This window comes from Pleurodeles waltl, chromosome 7 (genome assembly GCF_031143425.1).
Source record: "Pleurodeles waltl isolate 20211129_DDA chromosome 7, aPleWal1.hap1.20221129, whole genome shotgun sequence".
NCBI lineage: Eukaryota > Metazoa > Chordata > Amphibia > Caudata > Salamandridae > Pleurodeles > Pleurodeles waltl.
In genome coordinates this window covers 302,481,664-302,499,597 of record NC_090446.1, presented here as the reverse complement: position 1 = coordinate 302,499,597, position 17,934 = coordinate 302,481,664, and the positions used below count along the sequence as shown (strand labels likewise).

Below are 17,934 nucleotides of genomic sequence, written 5' to 3'. Positions count from 1 at the left end.
GTGGCCTTGATTAATTTCTCACATGCTGATGTTCCCTTGTAGCATTTTAGCACAAAATATACATTCCTCAGCTTACAAGTTTGGCCTTAATTGTGTTCTTCTCTTTAAGTGTTTACTCGTGCACTCAGTCTTTTCAGCATCATCCCGGACACTTGCTTCAGCTTTTCGCTTAATAGTCTGTAAATCTCTCTCTTCATAGTAAACAGGCTCCTGCACTTCCTGAGGTAAAATACTTGGGGAATGTCTCGCAATATCTAACAGTGGAATGTGATTTCTTACTTAAGCTGCCTCTAACAAAGTTTTCCATGATGAGTAGCCCTGTGGGCTTGTCAGCGTAACTCCATGTTGGACATTTGACCATAAATGAATTATAGACTGGGGATCTGAAGGACAGGGTGTGTTTGTTTCAGACTTCTTCATGATGCTGCATGGTCATTCACAGCCAGCTCTAGAAAACGAAATTAATTTAAAAAAATGTATACATTTTACTTTGTGTAGTTGATTATAATTGTAATTATGAGTATATTAAGTATATAATCACATTTAGTGTAATTATAATTTCTAATAATAAAATTCACATAATTATGGAAAATGTCCAGGTATCTTGGGCGTGGAGTGGTAACTGACAAAAGGCAAAGAGTTATGATTTGCTATCACATATTTTCCATCTCTAGGCGTCCATACCTTGCCAATAAATCATATTAGAACCCATCCTCCAAGTGGTACCGATAACATGGTTGGCTCAAGGTCTAACAGATAGCGCGGGGTACTGGGCAGGGCATGCAAGTTACAACGAGACCCAAGACCAAACTCAGTTTTTTTAATCATATACATCAGCTCTGTAGAGGGCTCAGCTCACATTATAAAGCACTTCTATTGCTGCACGTCAGTTCAAGTTGTGGAATGTCACTTTTAAGAACGCAACGTGAAAGCATTTGCTTACAGAGGGCTCAAGTAAGGGTTGGTGGGTTTCTGAGGGTGTAGACAAGCATCAATGGTTCAAGGCCCAGTCAGGGTAGTAAGTGATATATATAAACGCAATTACTTTTCAATAAACATTAAATGGAAGGGGGCCCACCAAACATCAGCGTGGAATGCTCTTTAGCAGTAACATTAATCACAAGAGTTATCTTGACATTTTTTTTGCTGCCTGAAAGTTGGATGCACAAGGAACTCAACACCAGGTGTTTTTACATTTTAAATTATTGCTAAAGAAAGTGCCCCCCCCCCTTTTTTCAGGCCAGCGCCCAGTGCGATCGCACTCGCACTGCCCTAAAGCCGGCCCGGTCTTCACGCGTAGAAACACATTAGACATTTTGGAAATGTGTTATTCTCAACTGGTTGATACAGGTCCTAGTCTTTCCTGAAAATCCATCATCTACATACGTCATGTAATCATGTTCATATATAAAACCAATTGGCGAAACGGAACATTCTGGGCATAGGATTAAAAAGAGCCCCCAGCCTCCACCCTTGAGAAAAAAAAAAACGTTTTTGTCAAACAGTGCGTTAGTTTGCTTTAATCACACCACACAACGTATTTCATATGAAGAAATTAGAACAATGTTTCCTTTTCGTAGAAAGCGATTAACACATCTACTGCTGTCACGCAAATGAAGACAGCATGTCAATGATTTCCCAAAGGCATGGCATTTCATTTGCGTTTATGCTGAAATTACGTTCTAAATCCCAAGGAGTGATTTGTTCGCGTCCCTGCTATGCAGCCCACCTGCTGTAGTACTGTTAAAGAATCACCCGGTTGTACACGCGCAGAGGTGGGGCTGTAACCCGGAAGTGACCAGTCTGGTTCTCAGAAGGAAACACGACCTCGATGCGGACACTCACAATAAATAGCCACGGATGCTCTGACTTAAGTAAAAGGACACGTGGGTGAATAGGAGTTATCTGCTCCTATACTGCAGTCTATGTCTGATGGTCACTATTACCTCGTCATTTGAAGCCAAAGGCATCACAACTAGGCGGAGTCCTACTGACGCCATTTAAACCCTGTTATATTTTTCCCCTCTCTATTCACAGTTACTTGCAATGGTTCGTTCTTGATTTTGCTACTTTGAAGTGTGACTTGTTTTGCCTACACTTTACTTTTTCTGAGACTCTGGAGCAATTTTAGTAGTTTATGTAGTTTTTCCATTTGAACTACAGCGCGATGCCCTAAGGGGCCTAGTGGGCACAATATGAAACTTCAAAAATAAAACAATAAAAAGGCATTTAATTTCAAATTCAACATGGACTTTTTGGAAAAGGAACTGCAGCGGTCTTTTGGAAGTTCTTTTAATTTAATTTTCTTGTAAAAAACTTGTGGGAGCTAAATTGGCTCTTTCAATATGTCTTTTGCCCCACCGAGGGATATTATATTGCCTACTATCCCTGACGAGGCATTGAAGGATTTTACCCTGGGTAGTACGCCTCTCCGGAACTAAAGGTTACTAATTAGTCCAGTATTATTGGTTACTGGTGGCTACTGGATTAGCCTGGTTTACTCAAGAAAACCATTCCATGTATTCGCTCAAGCTTTTTTTTAGTAGATTAAATAATTAGAAGGTAGTTGTGATCATTAATGGGGATGTGGGTGTGTGAGATCATGAACATGGTTGGTGGGACTAATAGATGAGCTAGAGGAGATTAGGTATTAGTAGGTGGCAATGGTCTGACTTTTCAGACAAAGGCGAGGTTGTGATCTTGTAAACAAGTTGTAGTCATTTTGCAGAAATACTAGTTGACGTCCTGCGGGCGTGGAGTGTCGAAGCATCCACATTCCACAATCAGGTAGCACAATCCCACCACCTGTATGGTCCTGAGGTTTACTCAGAATCTGGGCACCCTTTTACCATTCGGGAACTAGTGATGATTAAGGTCAAAGTAGTCCGATGGTATTCCATATGGTTGTGTTTCGATACATGCTAAAATAGATCATGCCTGGCAACGTTGGGTAGAATAATGTAAGGGATTGTGGTGTAATATATAGGGTGGTAGTTGACTGCATTAGATTATGGACCTGTGTGGACCATTAAGTGACATGGCTTGAATATTTTGATATCGCTGGCTGATAATAAGGAATAGAGCTATGTCATAGCACAGGACCTTTCCAAGCATGTACTTTTCTAACTCCATTTCTAATGCATCACCAAAGTAAAGAAGATAACTCCAGTCTGGAAGATGATTAGAAAAGGCCATTAGATGGTGCAGCAAAAACCTGAAAAACATCTTAAGATGCAAACTAATGCACATATAAAAATACCCCTTTTAGTTTACTCAGTAAGTATCAGGCTAACTTAGCTAACTCAATCATATGGGAGATATACCCAGTACTACAAAGAAGCACTGGTGTTGATTAGAAGCAGCTGCAGTACTTTTACTTACTTCCAACAATTATTGAAACTATGTCGACTTAAGAAGAGTTCACGCTAACCCAGATGCTCAAGCAAACCTACATTTGCTCTCACCTGGTAACTCTGAGAAAGGAGATTACACAAACTCTACAGATGTATTTTTTTCTGTCTTTCACTATAAGAGCTATCCACTGTTTCGAGTGTTTACCCCAGTGCCTCTGGATTCTGTATTTGTACGGTCTACTGACTTGGAACTGAAACAATCAGGAGAATCCCCGGAATGCAGTGTTGCTTTGCATATGAGAGCACCTCTCGAATAATAGGACTGTCTACCACGTTATTGAAGGCCAAAGGGCTAATGGTGACCTGTACTCAAAATTGAACTGGTAAGTTTACAATATACAGCCAATGGGCTGGTTCCCTGATGTACTGCTTATGTGTGGAGAGGATTGAGGTAAATCAACTCTTTCAATGTCATAATTCGGCTTCTGTGTGAAGTGGCTGCAGTACAACTTTCAGCTACTGCCTCAAAATGTTTATAAGCAACTATTGCACAGAATTATCGTTTTCTTTTCTTGAGGCAGATTTTGGAATCCAGGTCACGGCACATGGAACCAGATTTTTTTTTTTAATCTGGGTTTAATAATTCTTTCAAATCAAGAGTTATGAGAGGAATTAGCTTATTTATCGTGCGTTATGGAGTCAGGTGAGAACACGCCACATTGCAAAAGTGTGTTTAAGAAACCAATTCAAATGCTTCAAATACGCCTGGGTTTGGTGGAGGGTGTGATGGGTTAGTGGGGGAATGACTCCAAAAAATAACTACTGGGTGACACTCATTGTGTTGGGGGTTGGGGACAACTCTAGCATGTGTTGGCTAAGTGTTCTGGGAATTCACTGTACAGCGCGCTGTGATGACCAAATTGGTCTAGGACAAAGGAGAAAGGCTCTCAGCTCTTTCAAGCCTTTTCCAGCTCTGCTAGTTGCAGTACAAAGGTCTTTGCATGTTTTTCAGCCACAAAACACAATCCAGGATAGTAAATATAGGATTCTGAGGATATTGGTCTGCATGGAAGTTTTGGGCTGGTTGGAGAATAGCTTTCGAGCAAAGCTTTCCACAGAACAACAGTGAGACTTCAAAGAAAGGAGAAACTTTGCTCGAACGGCAGAGATAAAAACAAACTTCTGACGCAGCAGCCTGCCAAATGCTGTGGAGCATTTAGGAAGTGCTGACCACAAGGTCCTTCTGCCAATACTGAACTGCTCCATTCCTGATGGCATGGGGTGTTAGAGAGAGCTAATTTGGGGTGACATATGCATCAGATCATCCAGTGGTCAATGTTTGTGAAATTGATCTGATGACTTAAGGCAAGCTAAACATACTTTTGAAACATTTCATCACACTCAAAGGGTCTTCAGCACCTCAGAGACCCAAAGACTCAAGGAATCACACCACCTGAACCAAACTGTTGGTTCGGCTTGATGGTTACACATGGCACAATGTCTCACCATCACCCAAACCAATGTCCTGTGCATTTCTTCTTGTTTAACTAGCTTGATGACAGTTTGACTAAATTATTTTCAAAATGGCAAGTGAAAATCAAAGTAAAGAAACAAACTGGTAATATACAGTCCTGAGCACCATCACTTTGTGCAACTGCCAGTTGAAGAGCAACTCTTTATTCAGTAACCCTTCTACCCAATTTCAATACTCGACTAGCATCAGTTCCAGCATCTTCTTATTAATAACTCATGGTCTGCTGATGAAATTCACTTTTTATCTAAACCTGGTTTGGATCCTGAAGTTCCTTCTTTCTTTGGTATATCTGAACAACTTGTATCCCACCCTCCACACGCTTTCCCAAGAATATAAAACTGAGGCTTAAATCTAGTTATTGAATGTGTGTGTGAAGAAATAAACAAGCCACCAGGATGAAATAATTTCCAAACTCGTTTAATGGAAAAGGTTCAACGTAAGGGAGCAATGCCAACACAACATCATCCGGCAACCGCCCCACAGCAAGTGCCGCCCACAACATTCTTCCTCCCCAACCATTCCATCCCCACATTCTACCCCCATTATAGCTATCCCAACATTCTGATCACCACAATATAAAATGCCCTAACTGACGCAAAAGTGCTTTTTGTCACCATTGCATTACAATATAACTAATTTACACTTTGCAGCAGCTACATTTCACACCCTAACCAAATTAACTATATTTACATTTCATTACTAATGCTCAACGTTCCATCACAAATACTTTGGAATGCCCATGTAATTTCTTCTCCCTTTGACTTCGTCAAAGAGGCATAGCACGAGTGGTTGAAACAATCTTGTTTGCATTATGACCATAATCATAACATGTATCAAAATGTGTATCAGCAACCACAACTGGTTGCAACGTGAAATCACTCCCCAGCAAATACCCCCCAATATCATCTTCATTTTCACGCATGTTAACCCCTTCACGCAGACTCACATGCCGCAGATTATGTATCTGAACATCTTCAAGCTTAACAACTCCATCCAACACCTTCACTATTTTAATAGGAACTGACCAACGAGATGCCCCGTTTTCTACGAACCCTGAGTTCCTTACACGTACATAATGCCTTGCTACAAGATTAGCCATAGTTCTCCCTCTGTTGACTCTACTCAGCACTTGACCTTGGTGCTTTAGCACACGCTCCTTAATTTGACCATCACTATCTGTCAATACCTGCTCTTTTTTCATATTCTTTAACCACCATAGATCTAATTTGGAAGACTGTTTCCTTCCCCTCAACAACTCAAATTGAGTTTATCCTGTTACCAAATGAGGTGTAATTCTATAGGATAGTAACATGCTCTGAAGAGCCTTCTTCCATGACAATTTAGATTTCAGAGCCAACTGTATAGCTTCCTTAAATACCCTTTCGAACCTTCGACTTGACCATTGCCCTCTGGACGTTATGATACCCTTACATGATTCACACCATAAATTTTTTAAGAACGATTTCATTTTACTAGACGTGAGCTGCATACCAATTTTTCGATATTAGGGTTTCAGGAATCCCTCCTAGAAAACACATCCTCTTAAAAAAAAAAAAAACGGGGACCACATCTGTGGTTACATTATCAACCATGCGAACTTCGACACTTAGAATAGTAACCAATAAGAACGATGGCATACGCCTCTGGATGGTAACGTGGCAAAAGGCTCCAAATTCAATCACCACCTTCCGCCAAGGTACTTCATGGAATGCAACCATTTGCAGAGGTACTACCATTGGTTTGACAGACTTATCAATTACCTTGCACTCATTGCATTTCATTCCCTCACCTAACGGTCCACCATACTATCCAGACCTAGACACCAAAAACCTTTCTTAATCTTCCTTCTGGTACTTGCTATACCACAATGCCCTTCCTGCCCTAATATGACAATAAGTTCACCGATACCATAGGGGAACTATTTTATCGCCCCTCAAAACAATATCAATGGATATAATGGAAGACTCATCCTTGGACCTTTCAAAAAGTACTACACTCCCTTTGTAACTGCCGCTCAGAAGGCCACCCCTTCTTGAGAAATTATTTTACCTTTGACAAAATGTAAACTTTTTGCATTTCCTCTATCCACTTTTCCTCTGAAAATTCCAATTCTGTCCCATACTCCTCAATAGATATTACTTAGTCATATGTAAATTCCACATCACACATTATGGTCAGCCTCCTCACAATTCTCATTCTTCAAAGGCAACCGTGATAACCCATCCGCCACGCGATTAGCCCTCCCTGGTAAATGCATAACCTCGTAATTGTACATTTGCAGTTTTGAGGCAAGTCTCGTTAACCGATTTCTTCCATCTCCAGGACTCGAAATATTTTCTAATGGCTTAAGGTTCGTACATTTCTTAAATTTGCGACCCCACACATACATTCTAAATTGCTGCACAGCCCAAGTCGCAGAATGCATACGCGACCACCCACACATTACCATTCTTTTTTTTCGGATAAAACAGCACCATTGCCATCCACAGAAATAATACAGTTTGCATCTTCATCAAATGGTCTTAAGTATGATGCATTTACAATTTTTTTTTTTTAATACTGCAAATTCTTCAGTATGTTCCTGTCCCCAGCAAAATGTTGCATTTTTCCTTAATCGCGCTCTAAGATTCTCCACCTTAGATGCGTAGTTTTCTACAAATCGTGCATAAAATTGTGTCAAACCTAAAAAGGATATCAATTGTTCTTTACACTTGGGTTCCGGAGCATCACAAATGGCTTTCACATGGCTAATTCAGACAAATGCCATCTTCCGAAATTACGGGACCCAAATATTTAACATGTTCTTTCCCAAATTTGCATTTTTGTTCTATCACAGTTAATCCATTGTCCATAAGTGCTTGTGAACTTCCCTCAATATGCAATCATTTTCATCCTTTCCAAATATTAATAGGTCATCCTGAAAAACGTTCGCACCATTTATATTTGATAATACTCTAGACAATTCGCTCTGGAACATAGCAGATGCATTAGCTAAACCAAATGGCAGCCTTTTGTAGTAAAACAAACCTTCAGGTGTTATGAGTGCTGAGAGCCCGGATCCAGCAGTATTTGATATTAAGCATTAGCTAAATCAATTGTCAAAAAAACAAATTCTTGCAAATTAGTTAATGGAACAGCATCCACCCAAATAGCATAATTTAGTGAATGTAAATCCACAGATCTTTCAATTGGTTCTATAATGTCCCTTTGACATAAATCATGTAATATTTATTTTAATTTCCCTCTGTAATTAAACAGAACATTCCACAACTTTTGCCTTACAGCTATAGCATTTTCTTTTAAAATTATGGTATATTTAAACTTTTGCAGGGTTCCTAACTGGCTGCTAAAAACATTTGGAAATTCCATAAGTCAGAATATGTATCATTTTTACCCATAATATTACCCTCACCCACTGCATACACAGGTGGATCAGAATTAGGATCAACTTTCACTCAGAGTTCATTCAAGTGTGGCCAACTTAAAATCATAGCTCCTTTTTCTGCTATAAGCACATCTCCCAAGCACATTTTCCCAGCAAATCCAATTTCGGCTTGCACAGACCCCACTATAGAAATTTTATGACCAGAGTAACTACATGGGCTTAGGGTGGTATTCTCTAGCAATCTACCAGGCCATAGTTTGTCAAACAATTTTTTTCCCCATTATGGTGTACTACACACGAGTCCACCATAGCTTCCACTTGTACTAAATCAATGCTTAATGTACACCTTGGCAATTGAATATTCATTTCTCTTCTGTTCTTGCTCTGTACACTGAACACCAAGTCACGCGTTCCATACTCAAGCTCCTCATTATTAAAATTCTCCACAACACAATTCACTTTTTTCCCCACACTTTTACATACATGTGAAAAATGTCCTTTCTTCTTACACACATTACACGTATTGCCAATAGCAGGACACAATTTAGAATTTGCTAAAATGTGTATTAAGTCCGCATCTAAAACACAGAAGCCCTTTAGTTTTACCGACCACAAGATTTTTCTCCTTACCACCCTTCTCACTTCCTACAGCACACACAGTACCATTGCCTTTATTTTCTTTCCTCATTGCATCTCTCAGTAATTTCAATACCTCTTGCCACTTCAATCGCAGCTTTTAAAGACAGTTCACCAAAAGACCACAATTTCTCCTGACTTTTTTATTTAGTGTTCATTAATAGCTGGTCCCTTAAAATGTGGTCATATGTCAGGTGTTCGAACGCACAGGTTACAGGAAGTCCTCTCAACACTGCCATATACTGGTCAATCTATTCATCTTCTTTTTGTTCTCTAGAGTAGAACTTATATCTTTCCATGACCACATTAATTTTCCTACCATACCTCTCCTGTAACTGTTTGAGAGCAGATTTTGTTTGAGAGCACATTTATATACATCTTCCTCACCAACATTGTCCAACACTAGCAGATTTTTAAATTCTCTCAGTCCTATTGCACCTAGTCCGGTTTAAGTAAGGTCAAATGCCTTTCTGGTGTACACTCCCCATCCTCTAATACTTCCCCACATGCCTCAAACGAATCCAACCACAAATCCCTTGCCAGACATTTTTTCCCACTATTAGAGGTCAATTTTTAAGTTTCACGTGTTACTACAAAATTCACTGATCAAAATGGTGTGCGCAGGACATGTACAGTTCACCCCCAAAATAATTATTTTCTGAAGTTAAGGTGTGCACATCACCGAACACGCAAGGTTGAAGTGTGTAAGCAGATTACTGATTATTTCCGTAGTTAAAAGGTGTGCGCATCACTGAACGCACAGAGTTAAAGTAAATAACTGTGTCAATTGACATACAATCGCAACTGTAATGGGAATCCTCCCAATCGTCAAAGATGGCCGGGAAGATGTAGTCCCATGTTTTGTCTGAAGGAATTAGGGCTTGTATTTACCCAGAGAGCACCTATGTAAGTCGATCAGTCCTCGCGCACAGCTCCATGTGCGAGCTCACTGCACCTGAAATTTGAAAGTGCACTCCTTGCGCACAGTGGCAGCGACTCACAGTTCCTTTACAGGGATGATCGATACTGTGACAATTCAGCTCCTCCAATCTTTCCGGTAAGTGTGTTTGCTGATTAAGTTTGCCGCTCACATTCAAGCGCAGAATTGAATCAGCCGAATCGTTACAATGGGCTTAAGTAGCATTGCTCCTCGTCCATTCATCGTCAATGTGACAAAATAAACGTGCCACCAGGATGAAATCATATCCATTATTGTTAGAGCTTTATCAACTACCATTGTAGGAGTGGTAAGCATATCCGGGTACCAACACTTGCTGTATACTGTGAGTAAATAAGTCCACTATCTTTCTCTATGGTGCATGTTACTTATAACCTTTACGTGTTTGAGGTGACAATCCATTTTTTAATAAAAATAATACATTGATAACCCTCCAACCTTAGCATTGTATGATATCAAGAAACAACTATAATATTTCAGTCTAGTAGTCAAATTAATTATTTTTGTCGGTCATCTCTCAAACTCCAGTTTAATGGGCAGAGTGTGAATTTTAACATCAAAACAAAAACATGTATGAAAAATGTGACATGACCCCCAAAGAAATAATGCAATTCCAGCTCTGCAAGCAGATTCTGCAAGGGCAGAAATACAGTCTAAATCATTAATGCAAAGGGGAGCTGGAGAAAAGCCCACTGAGACTTAAAGACCAGAAGTATCTCTTAAATCGTGGTCCCATATGAAAGTCTTCCAAATGCCTATGCGACCAGTAGCAGCGAGAATTAACCACCAGTCCTTCCAAAGAACAATCAAAATACTATACAATAACTGAACACCAAAGCAGCAGGCTTCACGGGACGCTAACGGAGGAGACCACAATCAGGGAAGTTCCACCGAAACATTAAACAGCTGCAGAAGAGGCCCTACAGATGCACTGGACATCCACCTCCATCAGCTCAACAAGCTAGAACCTTGGAGATGACTTGGGTGGAACTAGTTTAAAAAAAAAAAAAAAAAAACACAAACACTGCTGCCAGAAGCGTGTCTTTAATTAGATACATATTAAGTATAGATTGGCTAAAGGATTAAGAATAAAGACCGGCCCACACAAATAGATAATGGGTGCATTTGTAAGGCGCACATTCACAGCAAAGGGCATCCTAATGTTGAACAGATGTGTGGTGTTACCCAACTCAATGGTATTTTGACCAGTAACACAGAGGATGTGATTTGCCAGCAGTTCACCCTGGTAGAAGTAAAGGTGGGGACTGTTTCTCACATAATAAAAGATTGTATACTTGCTACCCCACATTCTGCTAGAAGATCATGAAAGTTAAAATGGAAAACTATTTCTCAACATAGGAGATCATTAAGACAAAGTACAGCAGCAGAAAACTGGGCCTGTTATTACCATGTCACCAAAAGTGGTGCAGAGCACGAAACAAGTTGAAATTGCAAATTACCAGATAACTCCATGTCACTAAGGATGCGGTGGTCCAGTTCTAGATTTTGGCTTCCCAACCTTATTCATTCTGAGAGTTGTGGTCCTGGTTCACTTCAGATGATTCAGTTCAACTAAGAGATATGTAAACCATGCCTTTATAAAAGAAAAGTCCGGTACTAGAGCAATATCTCTTTCCTGCCATTAAATCATCTGGTAATCTCACCCCCAATGCTAGTAGAACTGCAAAACTGCACATTGGGTGACCACCTCACTCTACTCTGTTAAATTCATTGTCTACTGTCTTCAAACTTTCACCTACAAATCACAGTTTTGAAATGAAATGAAAGAAAGGAAAACAAGACTACAACACCCAGAATACACCTAGGAGCTGTACGAAAGCACAGAAATGCACAATCTATCTAATGACCGCGAGGGAGGTGGTCATCCTACCTGTCCATATCCGGGGCAACCGATGCATTCACTATGACAATACTTGCCAGACTTGTGACAACAAACTACCTTGTATATGGCGCTGCATTCCCAGCTCACAGGAGGGCCTGGCTGCTGCGTGGGCTCTCCTGAGTTCCCCACCTCCAGGCTTGGCCGGTGATTAAGCCCAACACTGGTAGGGTGGGGAGGGGGGGCTGGGAGGAGGGAGACGAAATGGCGGGGGTGGAGTGGGAGCTGTCGATCTGCTGAGGCAGGCAGATTTCTGCCCTCAGGAGACAGAACAGCAAGAAATACCTTCGCCAATTCCTCCCTCGCCTCCTACCTCCGCCGACTCCGTATGAGCAATTGCAAGCAAAGCTGGCCAGACCTTGCATTCAGAGGCACGTGAGGAGCGAGAATTCCCCCACCCGACCGCCTCCCCGGACAGACACATCTGTAAGAGCATGCTTGCTCCAACTCTTTTCACTACAGTGAACAAAGTGGCTGCTTTGTGCTGGAAGAGAGAGGTCCACGTCTCAGGAATGCAGTGCGAACTTCATGGTTTCAGCAAAAACCACCCTCTCTCCCGATAAAAAAAAAAAGAAAGCATTGGGATGCGCCCTTCCGCGGAGAAGCCATCACGGTCTTCCCTCCATGAGCCCACTTTCCTTTCATATTCTCTTGTCCCAGCAATGAATAAAGACAGAACTACTTGTCCGGAGGCGGAAGCACAAAGAATGCACATTTGTATCCTCGCAGAGCCCCGGGCGGGGGCAGCAGCTCACTGGGGCGGGGAGTCTGGCCCCGAAGTGAAAGCTGTGAGCAGAGAATACGAGGGGTGATCTCATCCTGGAAAACACATCGAACTGGAATGCCGATGACGTGTGGTAGGGGTGGAGGGTGGGGGCCGAGTGGTGTCTCAATGGAAAAGCCACCTAGCCCCCATGCAATGTGTAGTGACGAGTCCGAGATTACAACCTAAGTGTGCCGGTATTGTGTGTCCAAAAGCCACCTCCAAGGCTGAGAAAGACTTAAGGCCGAGTGGTGGTCCCCTTGACAGTGGGGCCCTATTCCCTCCGTTCACTGAACTGGCCTCCACGCTGTTTACGCTCTCTCCCCTACGGGGTTACAAATACATGCATGCGGAGACGTTTTAAGACATGGTCACTTTACAAGGACGGTCCTTAGATAAGGGGTGACCCTGGGTCCTTGCCCACTTTGTCCATTATCAACTTCTATCAGTCTGTCTCACTTGTATGCATTTCTCTGTCGGCACTTCTCTCTTCCTGCGCTTGACTCTATCCAGTGCCTTTTCAAGGATTTTTGGGCCCTGGGCAAGACGTGTTTCAGAGATGTGTGTGTGTGAAAGTTTAATTAGCATATTGTTTAGCATCGTTCAGGATTGTCCGATCAGAAAACAGGCAATACAATTCAAAGAACAGAGGGTCCCAAAATATATGTCTTGCTGTGGCTTTAAGCCCCTTAAGATGACCTTGTATGCATGGTGAGTTTGGAGAAGGTGCATGCAAACACGTGCCACTGTTGTGAACCCCAGAGAAAGCCTAAATGTACATTTGTGGAGTAGTAGTGTATGCCGAGAGTTCAGGGTGTCTGCTTGCAGGCCGTGTCTGTAGTGAGCATGTATGAGCTCTCAGGAAGATTCTAGAAACGTGTATGCGGTTTTTGTACTTTGGAGCAGGTCTCCCTCCCTGGAATTAGAAAGAAAGGCTCATTTCTGGGCTATCCAATCCTGGATAGCCCTCTTCTGGTGGGCATAATGGACCCTCATGGACTCCAGAGATGGGCGGGCAGGCATAAGGACTGCCACACCTACTGAATGGAAGATTCCAGGTAGCCACCAGGCTCAAGAGCAGCCCCCAAGATGTTCAATAGAGGAAAGAGATGTGAACTACAGATCCATTTTACGGCATAGTAGGAAGTATGTAGGTGACATCCTGAGGGTCACCGCTGTAGGGCTGCCAGCACCCAAGTGGGAGATGAGGTCAATAGGACCTCAGCACGCAAGCCTTGGGTCCTTGTTGTGACTTGGCCCTCCACTCGGTACAAAAAAAAAATACAATGACTTCATTTTCCAAACCAGAACTTGTATTACAACAAAACACTGGGTGACCGCACCAGAAGTGAGAGAACTAGACCTTGCCACCATCTGTATCTCGTTTCCAACACGAGTTCTTTACCTCTTAACCCACCTTACTATATATCTCTGTGGCTATATAACGAAATGGCATATTTTGTAAATAAACTTCAGAATATGACTCGAATACAGCAGACAGTGTTGTCATTGTTGCCATAAAACATTCGATAGAGAGCTCTGGACAGCGATATCCAGATGGCAGCACTATTAAATAAATACATTATGGTGAGGTTGGTAAAAAGCTCAGCAACGCAGGCCTTTCTCTCCACCTTAGCCACGCATGTCCTGAACAACGTACAAGCAGGGTAAAGGCAGAGAAAAAGGATGATCCATCGGGAGAGGATGCAGTCAGGTAAGTGGGGCAGGGTTGAGGGTAGTGTTTAGGGGTGGGGCGGTTAGGCTATTTTTTTTTTAAGGGGTGGGAAGGGACGGTACTATGGTTTTTAGGGAGGGGGTGGTGTAATTTTGTATTTAGGGGTGGGGGTTGGGTGTTTGGGGGGCTGGGGTAATTAGGTTTTTAGGGCGGGTTGGGGTAATTTTGTATTCAGGACATGTGGGGGGGGGGTCGGATTTTTAGGGGTGGGGTTATTTTGTATTCAGGGAAGGTGGAGGTTGGGTTTTTAGGGATGGGGGGGGACGGGGTAATTTTGTATTTAGGGTGGGTGCGGGTTATTAGAGGTGGGGGTTGGGGTAATTTTGTATTTAGGGTGGGTTTCAGGGGTGGGGGTCAGGGTAATTTTGTAATTAGGGCAGGTGGGGGGGCGGGTTTTTAGGGGTGGAGTGGAGGTTTTGGGTAATTTTGTATTCAGGACAGGTGGGGGGGAGGGTCTCCTTTTTAGGGGAAGGGGTTGGGTTTTTAGGGGTGCGGTGGGGCGTCGGGGTAATTTTGTATTTAGGGCGGGTCAGTACTTAATTTGTAAATAAAAATGTGCCGGTGCTCAAAGCCCTGATCTTAAACATGCGGCTGCTGAAATTAAATGTGGGAAGACAGAATACTGAGGCAGAGTAATCCTGAAGCCATCTCGGGCCTCTTGAACCCATTTACAGCCACTTCCTGCCCTTTGAGCTCACTTGCGCAGCTTTCTGCTCTCTCCCTTTGACACGCTTTTTTGTTTTTCTCTTCCTCCGTCTTTCCCATATGTCTCTTTTGCTCGCAGCAAATGCTGGAGTAGAAGAATAAGCGCCGGCCCTCAAAAATAAGCGCCGGTGCGCCGCACCGGAAACAATAAGCACAAATTAAGCATTGGGGTTATTAGGGGTAATTTTGTATTTAGGGGGGGTGGGTTTTTTCAGGGGTGTTTTTATTTTTATTTTTTATTTTTGTTTATTTAGGAAAGGTGGGGGGGTTGGTTTTTATGGGAGGGAGTGGGGTTTGGGATAATTCTGTATTCAAGGCAGGCGGGGTCGGGTAGTTTTATTTTTGGGGAGTGGGGGTTCGGGGGTACTTCTGTTTTTAGGGGCAGGTGGGGGGGGTCGGGATAATTTTGTTTTTAGGGGTTGGGTTGTTTTATTTTTGGGGTGGGGGTCGGTTTTAGGGCTCAGGGAGGGGTATCAGGTTAGTTATAAAGTGTGGGGGGGTTGGGGTACTTCTGTTTTTACGGTGGGAGTGGCACGCGACAACCATGCATACTGTTTCCACACATGCTTTACTAGGCATGCCTTTAGAACGAAAAATTGTGGTAAAGGCATGTGTGAAAACAACGCGGTCGTTGTTCCGATCGCGTTCAGGCATGCGTGGTTACCGCATGCGTGGTTCCATCATACAACCGTCATGTCATAGAAAGCCATGGTGAAACAGGGCAAAGATGGCAGGTACTGGGCATGGTGCAGACCCCTCAAGCTTCTCTCGTCAGCTGGTGTCTACAAGCCATTGATCTCCTCTCCTTTAAAATATCTTCAGTAGACCAGGAAAGCTTAAGCTCTATGACAGCAGATTGAAGCAAACTCTTCCCACTTTGGTATGCAGATTGAAAAGAGAAAACAAAGATACAAAGAGAATCACTTCGATAGCAATCAAGAGTGGGTCAATAAGTGAATGCCAACAGATGGTGCCAAAATTGAGGTTGCTGGGCCACCCTCCTCCAACTGGCCATCAATTGTGTTTTCTGCTCCTGAACCAGTTGCCTATAGAAGTTCCTAATGAGCTTGAAATGGAAACAAGCGAGAGAGTGTCGACATTGCTAAATTTCCAAAAGTTTTATGAAAACAGCATCCCAATCGAGAAATTACGGTACCATTCCTTTAAAACAAAATGAGTAAGTGCAGGTAATAGATATCCGTTAACTGGTACCCATTTGAAATCCCTGGAGTATCACGCATGGCAGGGACGAGACTTTCTTGGGACAGGTCACCCACTTTTCACAGATTACATTTAGATACTATCAAAAATCCCTCCTAAATCTTTCAACTCGTGAAGCTGATTTTTCAAATGCAGTTTATAATGAAGCTCCCTCAAGCTAACTACTAAATATTTAAGTAATAGAACAAACAGATTTGGTATGCATGTAAACCATGGAACAATGACACTAGGATAGATCTTCAATTCCCTGTATACACAACTATGTTCTCTACGGTCTATGTAGCAAATTTATGGTCTGGAAAGGCACCATGATCCCTCCTGGCTGACAGCCGAATTAGATCTCTTGGCGTAATTAATTCCTTGTTTGTAAAATATATTACCTTGTTTATTTACATGGTGCTCCGGCGGTCCTGTTTATCAATTTCCCTAAAGTCCTTGGACATCCGCCCAGTCTCAGAGTGCACCAACCCCAAGGCATGGATCGAGCATGTATTAAGCCACATAAATGCGCAATCAGGCGATCCGAGTATTTCATCGCTACTTAATCACCACAAGTGTCAACTGTCAGCTAATGTGCTCAATACAGGGAGCAATACTGAAGCAGAAACCCACCTTGCATACAAAGCTCGACTACTGAATTGCTTGGATTTTAGATTTGAGGAAACCACACAATTTATTAAGTTTTACAACGGATTTGAATGCAAGACCTTTTGAGCAGACTTAGAAGCATGTCAAGGGAAAACTAACACCCCATGCCAGGCAAGTGAGAGTTTCCTGCCCATGCTCTGCATCTTCCCCCCAACTTTAAGGACATCCATACTCAGGCTGCAATTTATAATATGTAGTCCAAGTACAACAACAACTAGATGAAAAATGAAATACAGAAATGTAGATACCTTAAAAACAATTTGCAAAACTAGAACCCCTAAAACGTAATCAGAAAAGCTTAACAAATAAACCAACACTAAACCTCAACCTTAAGATCACTCTAAACCCTGCATCTAACCCTAATGCCAACCTTAATCCTATAACGTACCCCAAATTGATCTTAAAACCAACTCCGTTTCTAAACCCAGCCACATACGTTTTCTTAAGCTTAATGCTAAAACTAAACAAATGCCCATGCACAAACTCCTAGATTAAACCCAACCTAAATCATAAGCAATGATAACCTTAAATTTACCCCAGAGTAACACTACCCATAAAACGAATCACTACTCTGAACATAAGGCCATCAACCAACCTTCCTTTTGAATGTCACCTAGTTTGGTTAAAAAAAGGTTCAACATAAAATGTAACATTACAGTATTTGAACTTCACATTTTCGAGAGTTGTGTTCCAGTGTTTCCCTCTCATCCATTATCACTGCTAGCTAGAGATGAACTTCTTCAAAGAGGCCTCAAATGCATGTCAAGTCAATGCCAGTACAACCCACACCGTCCATAAAGGAACCACAACCAACCAACGAGGGCATCCTAGAGCCAACTTAAACACATATGTGCGATCTCCCGACCTCAAACATTTAAGTTCAGCTCCTCGGCGGATAGGTTCCTTATGGCGGCACGTCTTCAAGAACTTCCACGTTGCTGCAAAATGGCCTTTGGGTGATTATCTATATAGCACAATCCAAAACAAATGATAACAAATATCAAAATATTGTGTTTTTTATTGGATAATAACAGCTTGATCCCTTACCAGTGATGTGTGCGCTGTCTGGCAGTAACAGCTCGTTATATCGTTCACT

At 42.2% G+C, this 17,934-nt stretch overlaps 1 protein-coding gene across 4 annotated transcripts in view; it reads right to left on the bottom strand.

The window, feature by feature from the left end:
• SRC (SRC proto-oncogene, non-receptor tyrosine kinase) overlaps positions 1 to 17,934 on the bottom strand; it is a 194,686-nt gene that overhangs the window by 107,150 nt on the left and 69,602 nt on the right. The window contains exon 1 of one of the 4 annotated variants that reach the window (XM_069243728.1): positions 11,827 to 11,907. The exons of the other annotated variants lie outside the window; for them this stretch is intronic. The gene's annotated coding sequence lies outside the window, so the exon portion shown is untranslated. Of the gene's footprint in view, positions 1 to 11,826; positions 11,908 to 17,934 lie in introns of those variants that run through there. 4 annotated transcript variants of the gene reach the window in all.